Here is a 17326-nt window from a genome sequence, read left to right on the forward strand (position 1 = left end):
AACACGTTGGCGCTCGGCCCCCCGAAGTTTCGGGGAGAAATTCTCCGCCATCCCTAATCTGAAGACGAGGCTTTAGCCCTTTGGGGATCTGAAGCCGACTCATACGCTGCAATCGACCTCTTAGGTTCCCCTCCAGATGCCTCCTCTGAGGGAGCTTTGGAGGACTGGAACGTGGCAGGTGGTGGCCCCTCATGGATGGAGCCCACTTCCCCATGAGGTTCATCCAGTGCCCCAGTGCCATCCCTTTGGTGCCAGGCTAAGACTTTCCTCTCCCCCCAGGCATTTGACAGCATATGGTAAAAACCAGGCCTGGGATCTCTAGTGTGGATTGTTCTTCCCTTGTTCTATGGAAACGGTTTCTAGATTATGTTTTCTATTTTCTTTTAAGGTTTTAATCTTTCATAAACCACCCAGGCAGCTTTGGCTATTGGGCAGTATAGAGATGTGATAAATAATGCTAAGGAAATTTAGGTGCATAAATTAGTTCAGCAATCTGGGACTGGTATTACCACTGGCAAAGGGGGGCTGATCTCTCCATGGGGCACAATCTCAGCCCAGCTGAAAGGCAGCAAGTTGTCAGGTAATGAAGGCGGAGGTCCTACGCACCCAAACCTGGTCGTAAGTTCGACTGAAGTCAGTAGGACCTGGGCTTGAGGATGGAAAAACAGGATCGAGCTGTAAATATAGGGTTAGCATACATTTGGGAAAGAATCTGGATTTCTTGCATCAGTCATCAAATTGTTCAAATTGATTGTTTAAAAGTGCTCCTGTCCTGCCAGAAAATGATTCTTGACATGAAATAAAACCAGATGCAAGAAACTTTTCTGTACATCGTGGAAAAAGGCAAGTTTAATTCAGCATAATGGGGGAATGTTCAGCTTGGCACTTTTGTAAAAGTCATCAGAAAAGTCAGAAATGTAAATTCCAGTTAAACACTACAAAGGGACAAAGGGAGGAGGGAGGGGCAACAGTGGACCCAGTAGGTGTCCAACTGGCAGCCCAGTCAAGGAGGGAGGAAGGACCAGCAGCATGGCTGACACCAGTGGTGGAGCACGGGGAACGGGCCAGGCAGAGACAGAGGGGCTGCGCCCATGTTGGGACTGCGGCCAGATGGGTTGAGTCCCCAGGGGCCGGTGTCAGGAGGCCAAAAGAGGCACAGGGGGTTTCGCAGCTGGTTTTGCTCCACAGATATCCAACATTTCCCCTCACCGTCGTAACTTCTCAGCTTCTAAATCCAGGGCAATCATGCTTGAATTGTAGCATTGATTCGGCAGGGCTATCTCTATCTGTGATGGGAAAGGGAATACCTGCCATGGCTGCAGCCTTTGAGTGTCCAGCCTGTCTCCACTTTCCATAACCCTCCTCTTGGATTTGGATGCATAGGCAGCATCCAAGGCACGGGCCACAGCATGGACAGTGTTGTAAATGATGTAGCTGTCTAGAGACAGGATTCTCTCCACGATCTCTTCTGGAAGGGTCTCTGGTTTCTCATTTTCTCTGCATCTTGTCCAGCCTTTCACAGACAATGCATGCTTCGAATAGGCACAATTAAAAGCTTTCTTTGCAAACTGCTTGAGAATAAAGCGAAAGTGTGAAATGCCATCGTATTTTGAGCTTTTATTTTGCTGGAGAGTGAAGGAAAATATACCAAGGATAAGGTGGAGAGAAGGATGATAAGATGTCAACTCCAAGGCAAATTCCCACAAAGCCGTTGTGACCCAGACTTTCCCTACAATGGGTTTCATTAACATTTCAACATAATGTTGCATAAGATGTATTCCAATCAAGAAGTATGTAGCCTCTGCACAATAAACAAAGACGTTGACTTGTCTCCAGTGGTGGATTGAAGCCTGAGGGAAGTCCACTTTGTTTGTATTCAGTCCTGAGATCCTTTGTGAGAAAGCAACACAAACACCATCCCTGATGAACTCGGGGGTCAAGGCCCTCATGCATCTCTCTCCGTTGTCGGTGTCCGGAGCAATGAGACCGATCAATGTCCATCTAAAATGCAGGAGCAGTTTGACAATCCCCGGATACTGGGCTCCTTCTTTGGGGACCATCCGGTAGAAGAAAGGGAACTCAGTTTTATCACTCAGAACATGGGAAACAAAAGCGTAACTGACCTGGCAAACCAAGGAAGAGACTGATGGTTTGTTTTGCTTCACAACCACATTTCAGTTCTTCATTGGATACTTCTGAAAGATAGCCAGATGACCCCAATTAATTGGAATTATCTGTGCCATCTTTCATAACAGTGGAACAAACAGTCAGAATTATATGATGAATAAAACATTCAGTGTGAAGGATGAGAGAACAGTGCAAAACGAATACACCCTAAACTATGGAGCTTCTCCTGAGTGTCCAGAAGGAAAGCAAGTTCCCAACAGTTCATCTCACATTCCCAGCAGTATTGAATGTGGCCAAAAACAGAACCCCGAATAGGAACACACTTGATCTTTAAGTGTGACCAGCAGCTGCAAACAGCTTGCCCTCCCCCTCACCGGTGTCTCCGACTGCCCCCTTCTTTTCGGAGTTATAAGCATGAATGAGGAGCAAACCACACATGACCTTAATTATGAGATTCGCTCATGAGTGCAGGAGCTTTCTTTCACAAATACCCTGTGTGCGCCCAAAATACTTTCGGACCCAAGGGGGGGGGAGCCCTATCATTTGCCTCCCACTGTGGATCCAGGACACCTCTTTCATGGGTGGGGGAAGATCCCACTGAAGTTCTCTGGAGAACTTTTTGATTGCTTTGGAGAGAACCCCAAGCAGAGTTAGGCTCAGCCTGTAAACAACCCCCACACACACTGCACCTGAGGGATTTTGTAGATGCCCAGCATGGTTGAAATCTGGATGGAGATGTCAGAGTGAGAACCTTCCAGAACAGCCAATGAGTGATGCCTTCTTCCACAGCTGTAGTTGGGAACATTTCCCTGCCCAGGAGAGATCAGGTCTAGCAGGACATCCAAAGTCATTCTTGCATTGAAATAGTTGTCATGGATGTCGTAGCCCAGTGTGATGTTGGGTAAGAGTTTGGGACTCTGGTTGATCTCCTGGGTGGCCAACAAGAAGGGCAGAATCTTCCAGTACTCTGTGGCTCCTTTCCTGATAAAAAAGTGTCACATTGTCATCCTGTCTGCAATGAGACAAAAACATTCCGTTGTTGCTTCTTTTACTCCAAAGCAAATATCTCTGGGTTACATTTCCAGAGCTTTCCTCATGCTAGCAGTCATCCAGAGCCCAAACCAGAAGCACAACACCCAATCCCCACTTAGTGCTTTGCTTGTGTAGAGGCAGCCAGGAAAAGGGGGAAGAGCCTTTGCTGAGTGTCAGGATCCAGGATCCATTTCAAAACAAACCCGCAGAGCAGATGGACACCCCAGTGCCAGAATTAGGCATGTGTGCAGCCCTTGGAATCGAGAAAGAAACTGCGATAGGACAATGGATTGAGATGATTTCTTAAATGATGGGGCGTTCTTCTCCTCGCAACAAGGCGAGGAGACCAGGGCAGTTGGCTCTTCCCTTCCTGCTCATATTACGTAACTGTAAAATGCACACACATATAAATAAACTCCCCCCCTTCATCTAGTAACAAGTTAGTTTTCCAGGTAAAAAAACAACCCAACCAAAGCAATTCATTTTTTAAAAAAGTTATGAAAATAGAAAGTCAGCACAGGTGTTGGGGATATCCCATGTATTGCATGGAGCGCCACATGTATGTAGCACCACCTGGCATCTGGAAAACCCTCTCTCGTGTAGTTTGGGAGGGAGAAAATGTGACATCTTCCAAATGCCTCCTGAAAACACACTTCTTCAGCCCGGCTTTCCTTGTACTGTAAGTCAATTAATCAGGCCGCTCCATTTTACTGCTCCTTGATTTTTACTGTCATTGGAATACTGTTGTATTTCAATATTGTGAACCGCTAAGAGATATTATATTGAGTGGCATAGAAATGCCACCAATAAATAAATAAATGTATGAGTCTCTGCCTGCTGGACAGAAGTTATGGGTGTGTGTAATGAGCTCCTTGAAGGCACGGTTGCCGACCTGGAGGAAGTAAGAGAGGCAGAGAGGTTGGTGGAAGAGGTCTTCATAGACTGGATACTGGTGTCCCAATCCCTGGGTGACAGCTCGTCTGCTGTCATGGAGAAAGGGGGTTTCTGAGTAGGACGGAGTCATTCTGAGGAAAAGGGAAACGATTCCTTGGAAGGGACCCATTCCTCAAATGACAAATATCCTCTAATGCCAAGGATGTTACTCTGCGGGGAGGGCGGCTTGTGGTAGTGGGAGATTTGATCATCAGACACATAGATAGCTGTGTCTGTAATGGGTTGGAAGACCGCATAGGGAATTTTTGAATTGTGCATATTGTACTTTTAACGTTTTAACCTCCGTAAACCGCCCCAAAAGCATTGGCTGTGGGGAGGTATACAAATGTAAATAGTGATTATTATTATAATTATCCCCTTCATGAATCACTGCCTTGTTGTGGCGAAAGGGCTTGTGGAACTCAGTGAAGCCATAAGCTATGCCGTCTAGGGCCACCCAAGCCGGACAGGTCATGGCAGAGAGTTCTGACAAAATGTGGTCCACTGGAGAAGGAAATGGCAACCCACTCCAGGATTCTTGCCAAGAAAACCCCATGGAATGTATCACAAGGCTAAAAGAGATGACGCCGGAGGATGAGATCCTCAGGTCGGAAGGTGTCCAATATACTACTGGGGAAGAGCAGAGGGTATTTCCAAGTAGCGACAGAAAGAGTGAAACAGCTAAGCCAAAGCCAAAAGGACACTCAGCTGTCGATGTGTCTGGTGGTGAAAAGAAAATGCGATGCTGTAAAGAACAATATTGTTTAGGAACCTGGAATGTCAGACCAATGAATCAAGGTAAGCTGGAGGTGGTAAAACATGAGATGGCAGGATTGAACATCGACATCTTGGGAATCAGCGAACTAAAATGACAGGCAAGGGCGAATTTAATGCAGGTGACCATCATATCTACTACTGTGGGCAAGAATCCCTTAGAAGAAATGGAGTAGCACTCATAGTCAACAAAAGGGTGGAAAAAGCAGTACTGGGGTACAATCTTAAAAACGATAGAATGATCTCAGTACAAATCCAAGGCAAACCATTCAACATCACAATAATTCAAGTCTATGCCCCAACCACTGATGCCGGAGAAGCTGAGGTTGATCGGTTCTATGAAGACCTAGAACACCTTCTAGAACTAACACCAAGAAAAGATGTCCTCTTCATCATAGGGGATTGGAATGCTAAAGTAGGAAGTCAAGAAATCACCGGGATAACAGGCAGGCATGGCCTTGGTGTACAAAATGAAGCAGGACAAAAGCTAATAGAGTTTTGCCAAGAGAACATGCTGATCATAGCAAACACTCTTTTCCAACAGCACAAGAGACGACTCTACACATGGACATCACCGTTGGTCAATATCGAAATCAGATTGATTATGTACTTTGCAGCCAAAGATGGAGAAGCTCTATACAGTCAATAAAAACAAGACCTGGAGCTGACTGTGGCTCAGATCATGAGCTGCTTCTTGCAAAATTTTGGCTTAAATTGAAGAAAGTAGGGAAAACCACTAAACCATTCAGGTATGACCTCAGTCATATCCCTGATGAATATACAGTGGAGGTGAGGAATAGATTTAAGGGATTAGACCTGATAGACAGAGTGCCTGAGGAACTTTGGACGGAGGTCCGTAACATTGTTCAGGAGGCAGCAACGAAATCCATCCCAAAGAAAAAGAAATGCAAGAAAGCCAAGTGCCTGTCTGATGAGGCTTTACAAGTAGATGACGAAAGATGGGAAGCGAAAAGCAAGGGAGAAAGGGGAAGATATATATCCAACTGAATGCAGAGTTCCAGAGAATAGCAAGGAGAGACAAGAAGGCCTTCTTAAATGAACAATGCAAAGAAATCGAGGAAAACAACAGAATGGGAAAGACTAGAGATCTCTTCAAGAAAATCGGAGATCTCAAGGGAACGTTTTGTGCAAAGACGGGCATGATAAAGGACAAAGAAGGCAGGGACCTAACAGAAGCAGATGAGATGAAGAAAAGGTGGCAAGAATACACAGAAGAACTATACAGGAAAGATCTGAATGTCCCTGATAGCCATGATAGTGCGGTCACTGAACTTGAGCTGGACATCCTAGAGAGTGAAGTCAAGTGGGCCTTAGGAAGCATTAGTAACAACAAAGCTAGCGGAGATGACAGTATTCCAGCTGAGCTATTTATAATCCTACAAGATGATGCTGTTAAAGTGCTGCACTCAATATGCCAACACATTTGGAACACTCAACAATGGATGCAAGACTGGAAAAGGTCAGTCTACATTCCAATTCCAAAGAAGGGCAACGCCAAAGAGTGTTCAAACTACCGCACAATTGCACTCATTTCACATGCCAGCAAGGTGATGCTCAAAATCCTACAAGCTAGGCTTCAGCTTTATGCGAACCGAGAACTACTGGAAGTTCAAGCTGGGTTTCGAAGAGGCAGAGGAACTAGAGATCAAATTGCCAACATTCGCTGCATCATGGAGAAAGCAGGAGAAGTCCAGAAAAAAGTCTATTTCTGCTTCATTGACTACGCTAAAGCCTTTGATTGTGTGGATCACAACAAACTGTGGCAAATTCATAAAGTGATGGGAGTACCAGACCACTTTACCTGTCTCCTGAGAAATCTGTACGAGGGTCATTAAGCAACAGTAAGAACCAGACATGGAGCAACCAAGTGCTTCAAAATTGGGCAAGGAGTACGACAAGGCTGCATATTGTCACCCTGTTTATTTAACTTATATGCAGAGTACATCATGAGAAACACCGGGTTGGATGAATCACAGGTCGGAATTTAGACTGCCGGGAGAATTATCAACAACCTCCGATATGCAGATGATACCACCCTAATGGCAGAAAGTGAAGAGGATCTAAAGAGCCTCTTGTTGAGGGTGAAAGAGGAGAGTGCAAAAGCTGGTTTGAAACTCAACATTCAAAAAACGAAGATCATGGCATCTGGCCCCATCACTTCCTGGCATATAGAAGGGGAAGACATGGAAGCAGTGACAGATTTTACTTTCTTGGGCTCCAAGATCACCGCAGACAGTGACTGTAGCCATGAAATTAAAAGATGCTTGCTCCTTGGGAGGAAAGCTATGGCAAAACTAGACAGCATAGTAAGAAGCAGATACATCACCTTGCCGACAAAGGTCCGTCTAATCAAAGCTATGGTTTTCCCAGTAGTAATGTATGGCTGTGAGAGCTGGACTATAAGGAAGGCTGAGTACCAAAGAACTGATGCTTTCAAACTGTGGTGCCGGAGAAGACTCTGATGAGTCCCCTGGACTGCAAGGAGGTCAAATCAGTCAATCCTAAAGGAAATCAACCCTGAGTGCTCATTGGAAGGACAGAGACTAAAGCTGAAGCTCAAATATTGTGGCCACCTAATGCGAAGAGAAAACTCTCTGGAAAAGACCCTGATGCTGGGAAAGGCTGAAAGCAAAAGGAGGATGGTACGGCAGAGGATGAGATGGCTAGTTAGCATCACTGATACAATGAATATAAACTTGAGCACACTCCGGGAGAGAGCGCAGGACAGGAAGGCCTGGTGTGCTATGGTCCATGGGGTCACGAAGAGTCGGAGACGACTGAACGACTGAACAACAAAATATAATTATTATTATAATGCCTGGTGCAAAGGTTGTGGAAAGCATGTACCATCTAGGTAGCATAGCCAGGGAGGAGTCAGTGGCTGTGGTCCATGTTGGTACCATTGATGTGGGGAAATGTAGTCATGACATCCTGGAAGTCAAATTTAGGTTTCTAGGGAGGAAGCTGAAATCACCAAGGTGGCTTTCTTGGAAATGGTACCTGCTTAGGGATGGACGAAAGGGACTTACGTCGTCCCGCAGCTTGCTTCACGATGGGGGGGAGGCGCTTTGCGTCTCCCCCTGAAGTTCAGGCGAGGGGGAGGAGGCGCCCCGCCTCGCCTGGCCAAAATTCAGGCCGGGGGGGAGGCACCCCATCCCTCGCCGCCCAAATTCAGGCCGGGGAGGAGCGTCCCATCGCCCTGGCCTCAAAAAAAAAAGTAAAGTTAAAAAAAAAAAAAAACACACCTGTGGTAGCCTACATACCGATTTACATAGGCTATCATGGCTAGATTTCCAAAGTCAGCCGTGATAGGCTATGTAAATCTTCACGTAGCCTATCAGAGGTGACATTGAAAAAAAAAAAACCGCGCGTACGCAAATGGCGGTGCCCATTGGCGCCGCCATTCGCGTTCCTTATTTTGGCACGTCTAGTCTACATAAAGATTTACGTAGACTACGGCGAAAATAAGGGGAACGCCAATAGCGTAGACGCTACGCTATTTGCATTCCCTTTATTTTCGCCGTAGTCTACATAAATGTTTACGTAGACTAGACGTGCCAAAATAAGGAACGCGAATGGTGGCGCCAATGGGCACCGCCATTTGCGTACGCGCGGTTTTTTTTTTTTACCTAGCCGTGATAGGCAACGTACACATTTATGTAGCCTATCACGGTATTTTTTAAAAATCTAGCCATGATAGGCTAAATAAATCTTTACGTGCAATCACGTTTTCTTTTCTTCTTTTTACTGGAAATGGTGGTGGCGGCAGCATCCGGTTGAAAGACCGGCCGCCACCGCTGCCGCCAAACCGCCACCAGATCCGCCGCCGCCAGGGAGATTCGCCCAAGGTAAGTCCTGTCCCGGGGGAGGTGGGGGGGGCAGACCATTTTGCCACCGATTTCGGGGGGCCGAATGCGTTGGCATTCGGCGTCCCTGAGATTCGTGGCAAAATTCTTTGACATCCCTATGTAGGATGCAACAACCTCATCCCAGACAGGTGGCCGTCCAGCCCTGCTGAAACCCCTCCAGGGAGAGAGACCCTGCCACTTCCCGAGGCCACCTGTTCCACTCCTGAACAGCTTGTTTCACGAAGAAGCTTCTCCTAAGGCAGACTTCCCCCAGCAAGTGTCCTCCAGATGTTTTGGACTTCAACTCCCATCATCCCCAGCCATCATAGAAAATGGTAGGAGTGCTGAGAGTTGTAGTCCAAAGGATGTACAGGCCCCCAGGTTGCTCCCTTTCTCCTAATGTTTAGCTCAGTTCCACTTCCCTGCGACTTCCAACCTCTGGTTCTGGTCTTCGGGTTCCCCATGAGAGCAACAGAAACCAATCCTGCTCCATCTTCAGCACAAAAGCCTGGGAGATATTTGAGGACGGCTCTCATGTCTCCCCTTCGTCTGGCTAGACATACCCAGTTCTTTTGATCTTTCCTCAGAGGTGTTGGTGTCCAGACAAACATTTGCAGTCTTACTGGAGAGTCATGGGTGGTTGAGGCGGGGGAGAGAGTGCTCTCCCCCCTCGCACAGCCTGGGTCTCCTCACATGGGTTAGGAAAGAGGAGCAGATGATCCTTCCTCATACCCACATGACAGCAGATTAAATTTTCCAGTCTTATGTTGCCACACTGCTAAAAATGAGCCAGCAGGCTGGGCACTGAATGGAGTGATGATGCACCCCCCACCACCACCAAAGGAAAAACAGGGCAGGGATTTCTCAGTTGCCAGCTAAGCGGGACAGTCCTGGACCATTCAGAATGAGTGGCCCTTATGAACACGGTAGAGAATGGAGCATCAGCAACTCCCCTCCAGCTCACACACCTGATGACATACCCATGAAGCCTGGTAGATGGGGGCTGGTCCAACAGGGGTGGTAGAAACATCGCTCCCGTGGCATAGATGACCGCGCCAACGAGGAGGTCCCCCGGCCTGTAGTGGTTCAGTGGGGCTGATTCATCCCTTTCCAAAGTCAAGGGGCATCTGGCCCGGAGCATCCCGCAGGTGGCCTGGGGCAGCAGCAGAAGCGAGAGCAGCAGCGTTCTCGTTCTGGGTACGCCTGGTGCAGCCTCCATCCTCCTGCCTGCTCCTCTCAGCTGACTGGATGTGCAGTTAGAGGGAGGCAAAGTCCTCTTACAAGATGGAGGGGACAGTGGCTTCCCCCATATAGATGGCGCACAGGGAGGAGAGGGTTCACATCTGGAGGGGGTCGGAGCAAATCCACTCCACACAGCCCCTTACAGAGCCCTCCTCACCAGACCTCGAGCTCAGCCAAGCTCTCCGTGGCACAGGAGGCCTGTGCAAGATGCTGCTTCATGTCGCTCGGTATTCTGATGTTTACCTCAGCAGACTCGAAGGGGCAATTTGAAAAAAGAGTCTCTTGAGTTTTGGCAGACAGAAGAATAAACCACTATGATTTTGATAATTACGTGTGGAGGAAGTTGCATCACCTCTGCAATTTCCTGAACTCTCCATTCGGCTGGAGAAAAAAAGTTTCCGACAACTCACAGATGCCGCTCCACACTCTTGACATGGGCCGGGTAGGGGGGACAGGTGAGCTTGGCCTGGCCTTTACCTGTGGAACACCTCCATGTGAACCAGGATCAAGATCAGGGGCATTGCTAGGTTCTTAAAAGATCAGGGGCATAGGTGAATAACAGACATTTGCATCTATCTATCTATCTATCTATCTATCTATCTATCTATCTATCTATCTACCTGTCTGTCTGTCTATCTATCTATCTATCTATCTATCTATCTATCTATCTATCTATCTATCTATCTAGAAGCGCACCTCTAATATATATATGGCTGTGCATGCGGCGTGCTTGTGTATGTATAGAGATTATATGCATACATACCTAAGAGATGCACGGTCAGACACACAGTTCAGCATATTGGAAAATATCGTGCTTCTTCTCAGGCCAATTGGTTGTCAGACCACTTCAGCTCATCACAAAACCGGAGTCAATGTTTGGAAAAATGATTCTTTATGCTTCCTGTTGAATACCATGGAAAACTAGAAAAAAACTGTACCTTTTTCTCTTGGTCAGAACTGGATGATAATTTCAGGCACAGTAGCCCCCTAGGAGGGGATTACATCTGCCCAACGTCAGAAAAATAGGTGCAGAGTTTATATTTTGATTTTCTTTTAAAGGGAACTGCTAATAACATTTTTATTACTTGGAAGAACTGGATAAAACCTTCAGGATTCATGGCACCATCAGAGGAGATCGTGTCTGCCAAAGTTCAGAATGATAGCCATAAGGGTTTTGGGGGTCTTCAAATGAGGACATACTTGTCTCCCTATATTCCTTGTGGACCACTGCTGTGAAAATTACAGACAGCCTAGAGTTGTCCCTAAGTAAGAAACCAGCAGAGTTTCAGAAGGATAGGTGCAGCAGTTCATATGGAAGGGGAATTCTCCAATTTGGGGGAGGGAGTGATTTGCTTTCCCTTCCCCCCTTCCCCAATATGTTTGGGTAAATTTGTATGAAACTGCACAGGTCATGAGAGGTGTCCCCTGGGCAAGAAACCTCCAAAGTTTCTCAAGGATACATGCATGAAAAGTTAGAGTCAGTCGAATTTATTTACATTTCACCAATGTTAGCTGCAGGGGAACATGGGTGGGAAGGTGCTGTTGCACTCATGTCCTGCTTGTGGGTTTCCCACGGGCATCTGGCTGGCCACTGCATGAACAGAATGCTGGACTAGATGGACCTTGGTCTGATGCAGCATGGCTCTTCTTATGTTCTTACATAGGGAGCATGTGCAGAATGTTTTTCTTTCAGCACTGGGCACTTCCATTCTCCCCCTGCCAATTCTATCCCCCCCATGCAACCATCCCTCCTCATCCTGCCATCCTCCAGCAACTCTTCATCAAAACAGATGTCTTGCTTTGTGCAACTCTCCTCTACCTCCTCCTTGGTCTGCACAAGCTCTCATTGCATCTTCCTTCCCATGAGTTCATGTGTGCCAAGATTTCGCCAGGATTCAGCCAATGAGCCTGTTTTCAAAACTAGGGCTAAGTTATGGAGAACCTCTGAGCATGTACTAAGCGCCTTTCCCTCACCACTGAACCTAGAGTTCATGCAAAAACAACAAAAACCCACAAATGACAAAACACACATCGGACTGAGCAGGAAGGGTAGTCAATTCCTTAGATGCAATTGGGTAGGCACTGTATTAAGCCTGCTGCACTATGCTCACAACTCAGGACTTATTTCTCAGAAAACATGCAGAATATCAAGGTGCCAACCTCTGTTCAAAAGTAACTTGTGCTGGAATCCTATGCACCCTTTCCTGCGGGTAAGCCTCATTAAACACAATGGGACTTCGGAGTAGGCATACCTTGTTGTTGTTTATTCCATCAGTCGCTGAGAATCAAGCTTGCTCCTATCCAGCATTCTGTTGCTTGTTGTTTATTCACTTCTGACTCTTCGTGACTTCATGGACCAGCCCATGCCAGAGCTTCCTGTTGGCCGTCGCCATCCCAAGCTCCCCCAAGGTCAAGTCCCTCACCTCCAGGATATCATCCATCCATCTTGCCCTTGGTCGGCCCCTCTTCCTTTGGCCTTCCACTTTCCCTAGCATCAGCATCTTCTCCAGGGTCTCCTGTCTTCTCATTATTTGGCCGAAGTACTTCAGTTTTGCCTTTCATATCATTCCCTCAAGTGAGCAGTCTGGCTTTATTTCCTGGAGGATGGACTGGTTGGATCTTCTTGCAGCCCAAGGCACTCTCAGAATTTTCCTCCAGCACCACAGTTCAAAAGCATCCATCTTCCTTCGCTCAGCCTTCCTTATGGTCCAGCTCTCGCAGCCATAGGTTACTATGGGGAAGACCATTGCTTGAACTATGCAGACATTTGCTGTCAGTGTGATGTCTCTGCTCTTCACTATTTTATCCAGATTTGTCATTGCTGTCCTCACAAGAAGTAAACATCTTCTGATTTCCTGGCTGCAGTCAGGGTCTTCAAGTAATCTTTGCGCCTAGAAAGACAAAGTCTGTCACTGCCTCCATTATCTCCCTCGATTTGCCAGTTATCAATCAAGCTGGTTGCCCTAATCTGGGGGGGGGGGCAGTAGGTTGAACTGCAACCCAGCTTTTGCACTTTCTTCTTTCACCTTCGTCATAAGGTTCCTCAGCTCCTCCTCGCTTTCAGCCATCAAAGTGGTATCATCTGCATATCTGAGATTGCTAATGTTTCTTCCAGCGATTTTAACTCCAGCCTTGGATTCATGAAGCCCAGCACATCGCATGATATGTTTTGCATACAGGTTGAATAGGTAGGGTGAGAGTATACAACCCTGCCATACTCCTTTCCTAAACTTAAAGCAGTCCATGGTTCCATGGTCTGTTCTTACCGTTGCTACTTGGTTGTTATACAGATTCCTCAGGAGGCAGACAAGATGACTTGTTATCCCCATAATAGGGATGTACGAAAATCACTTACCTTTCGCGGATTATGTTTATGGTGGGGGGGAGGCGTTCTGTCCCTCCCCCCGGAATCCTGGATGGGGGGGAAGCACTCCGTTCCTCCCCCCCTCCCGGAATCCTGGCTGGCCGGCTCCACTCCGCAGGTATTCTGCGGAGCCGTCGGCTGGCTCCGCCAGCAGCCGGACATCCGGCCGCTGGCTAGCAGGGACGCAAATGGCGGCGGCCGTAGCTGCCGCCGTTTGCGTCCCTGAAGTCAGCCGTGATAGGCTACGTAAATATTTACATAGACTATCACGTCTGACTTTAAAAAAACAGCAACAACAACAAAGCGCGTATGCAAATGGCGGCGGCCACGGCTGCCGCCATTTGCATTCCTTATTTCGGCACATCTTATTCTTTGTCAAGATTTATGTAGACTAAGACAGCGAAAATAAGGGGAACGCAGATAGCGTAGCGCATTTTTTTTTTTTTACGTCAGTCGTGATAGGTTAGGTAATCATTTACGTAGCCTATCACGGGTTTTCATTTTAAACCTAGCCGTGGTAGGCTACGTAAATCTTTACATAGCCGATCATGTCTTTTTTTCTTTTTTTTTTAACTGGAAATGGCAGCGGTGGCAGCCAGTCAGAAGACCAGCCATCGCCGCCGCACTGCCGCTGAAGCCGCCGCCGGAGCCGCCGCCACCCCCAGGAAGATCCACCCCAGGTAAATCTTGTCCCGGGGGGGTGGCAGGACGTTCTGCCACCGATTTCGGGGGCCGAATGCGCTGGCATTCGGCCTCCCCAAGATCCGTGGCGGAATTCTCTGACATCCCTACCCCATACCACTAAGAACTTGCCACAATTTGTAATGATCCACACAGTCAAAGGCTTTAGAATAGTCAATAAAACAGAAATAGATGTTTTCCTGAAACTCCCTGGCTTTTTCCATTCTCCAGAGGATATTGGCAAATTGGTCTCTAGTTCCTCTGCCTTTTCTAAACCCAGCTTGTACATCTGGTACTTCTCGTTCCATGAATTACTGGAGTCTACCTTGCAGGATCTTGAGCATTACCTTACTGGCATGTGAAAGAAGTGCCACTGTTAATTTGAACATTCTTTGGTGCTTCCCTTTTTTGGTATGGGGATATAAGTGGAGTTTATCCAATCTGTTGGCCATTCTTGTGCTTTCCAAATTTGCTAGCATATGGCATGCATCACCATGACATGATCTTCTTGCAAGGTTTTAAACAGTTCAGCTGGGATACCTTCATCTCCTGCTGAATTGTTATTAGCAATGCTTCTTAAGGCCCATTCAACCTCACTCTTCAGGAGGTCTGGCTCTAGATCACTGACCACAAAATCAAATCTATCCCCGGTATTATTATCCTTCCTATACAGATCTTCCGTACATTCTTGCCACCTTTTCTTGATCGCTTCTGCTTCTGTAAGGTCCTTGCCATCTTTGTATTTGATCATACCCATTTTTGCCTGGAGTTTACCTCCGATGATTCTATTTTTCTGGAAGAGGTCTCTTGTCCTTCCTTTGCTGTTATCTTCTTCCACTTCCGTGCATTGCTTGTTTAAAAATAATTCCTTCTCTCTTCTGGCTAACCTCTGGAATTTTGCATTGAATTGGGCATATCTCCCCCTATCACTGTTGCCTTTTGCTTTCCTTCTTTCTGGGGCTGCTTCCAGTCTCTCAGCAGATAGCCATCTTGCCTACTTGGTTTTCTTTTTCTTTGGGACGTTTTTTGTTGCCGCCTCCTGAACAATGTTGCGAACTTCTGTCCATAGTTCTTCTGGGACCCTATCTTCTCAATCTAGTCCCTTCAATCTATTCTTCACCTCCACTGCATATTCATGAGGAATATTCGTGAGCTCATATCTAACTGAGCTGTGGGTCTTCCCTATTCTCCTTAGTCTGATTCTAAATTTTGCAATAAGAAGTTTTTGATCTGGACTACAAGCAGCTCCAGGTCTTGTTTTTACCAACTACATAGATGTCCGCCACCTTTGGCTACAAAGGATGTAGTCAATCTGAGTTCGGTGTCGACCGTCTGGTGAAGTCCATTATAAAGTCGTCTCTTAGGTTGTTGGAAGAGAGTGTTTGTTATGCACAGTGAGTTGTCTTGGCAAAATCAGCCTATGTCCTGCTTCATTTTGTTCTCCCAGACCATGCTTGCCTGTAATTCCAGGTGTCGTTTTGACTACCCACCTTAGCATTCCAGTCTCCTGTAATGAAAACAACATCTTTTTTTGGCGTACTATCCAGTAGGTGCTGCAGATCCTCGTAGAGCTGATCTATTTCTGCTTCTTCAGCATCTGTGGTTGGGGCGTATATTTGGATCACTGTGATGTTAAATAGCTTACCCGGAATTCGAATTGAGATCATTCTGTCATTTTTTGGATTGTATCCAAGCACCGCTTTAACCACGTTATTCTTAATGATGAAGGCTACTCCATTTCTTCTGTGTTCCTCTTGTCCACCGTAGTAGATCTGGGGGTCATCTGATGTGAAATGGCCCATTCCAGTCTATTTCAGTTCACTGACACCCAAAACGTCTATATTTAGTCTTGACATCTCCCCAATAACCACATCCAGTTTGCCCTGGATCATTGATCGTACACTCCAGTTTTCTATGGTGTGTTGATCTTTAGAACATCGGATTTGTCTTTCACCGCCAGCACCATCGGCTGCTAGCCGTCCTTTCGGCTTTGAGCTAGCTGCATCGATACATCTGGGGCTTGTTGAACTTTGTTGTAGAGTCATTCAGTCGTGTCCGACTCTTCGTGACCCCATGGACCATAGCACGCCAGGCCTTCCTGTCCTGCGCTCTCTCCCGGAGTGTGCTCAAGTTAGGGGTGCACGAAAGCCACTTACCTGGTCTTGCAGCTTGCTTCGTGGTGGGGGGGAGGCACTTCGCTGCTCCCCCCAAAGTTCAAGCCAGAGGGGGAGGCTTCCCTCCTCGCCCGGCCGAAATTCAGGCCGGGGAGGAGGCGCCTCGCTTCGCCCAGCCACGAAATAAAAAGTTTTTTTAAAAAAACGCCCCTGTGATAGGCTACGTGACGATCTACGTAGCCTATCACGGCTAGATCTGCAAAGTCAGCCGTAATAGGCTACGTTAATCATCACGTAGCCTATCACGGGTGACTTAAAAAAAAAAAGCGCGTACGCAAATGGCGGCCCCCATAGGGAGCCGCCATTCGCGTTCCTTATTTGGTCGCTGTAGTCTACGTAAATCTTTACGTAGACTACGGCGAAAATAAGGGCAATGCAAATAGTATTGCCCTTATTTTCACCATAGTCTATGTAATCAGGTCTAGCAGGACATCCAAAGTCATTCTTGCATCAAAATAGTTGTCATGGATGTCGTAGCCCAGCGTGAAGTTGGGTAAGAGTCTGGGAGTCTGGTTGATCTCCTTGGTGGCCAACAAGAAGTGCAGAATCTTCCAGTACTGTGTGGCTCCTTTCCTGATAAAAAAGTGTCACATTGTCGTCCTGTCTGCAATGAGAGAAAAACATTCCGTTGTTGCTTCTTTTACTCCAAAGCAAATATCTCTGGGTTACATTTCCAGAGCTTTCCTCATGCTAGCAGTCATCCAGAGCCCAAACCAGAAGCACAACACCCAATCCCCATGTTGTGCTTTGCTTGTGTAGAGGCAGCCAGGAAAAGGGGGAAGAGCCTTTGCTGAGTGTCAGGATCCAGGATACATTTCAAAACAAACCCGCAGAGCAGATGGACACCCCAGTGCCAGAATTAGGCATGTGTGCAGCCCTTGGAATGGAGAAAGAAACTGCAACAGGACAATGGATTGAGACGATTTCTTAAATGATGGGGCGTTCTTCTCCTCGCAACAAGGCGAGGAGACCAGGGCAGTTGGCTCTTCCCTTCCTGCTCATATTAAGTAACTGTAAAAAACACACACATATAAATAAACTCCCCACCTTCATCTAGTAACAAGTTAGTTTTCCAGGTAAAAAAAAAAAACCAACCAAACCAATTCATTTTTTAAAAAAGTTATGAAAAT

This window comes from Heloderma suspectum, chromosome 2 (assembly GCF_057233095.1).
Source record: "Heloderma suspectum isolate Gila_16-S chromosome 2, 16-S_ref, whole genome shotgun sequence".
Taxonomy (NCBI): Eukaryota; Metazoa; Chordata; class Lepidosauria; order Squamata; family Helodermatidae; genus Heloderma; species Heloderma suspectum.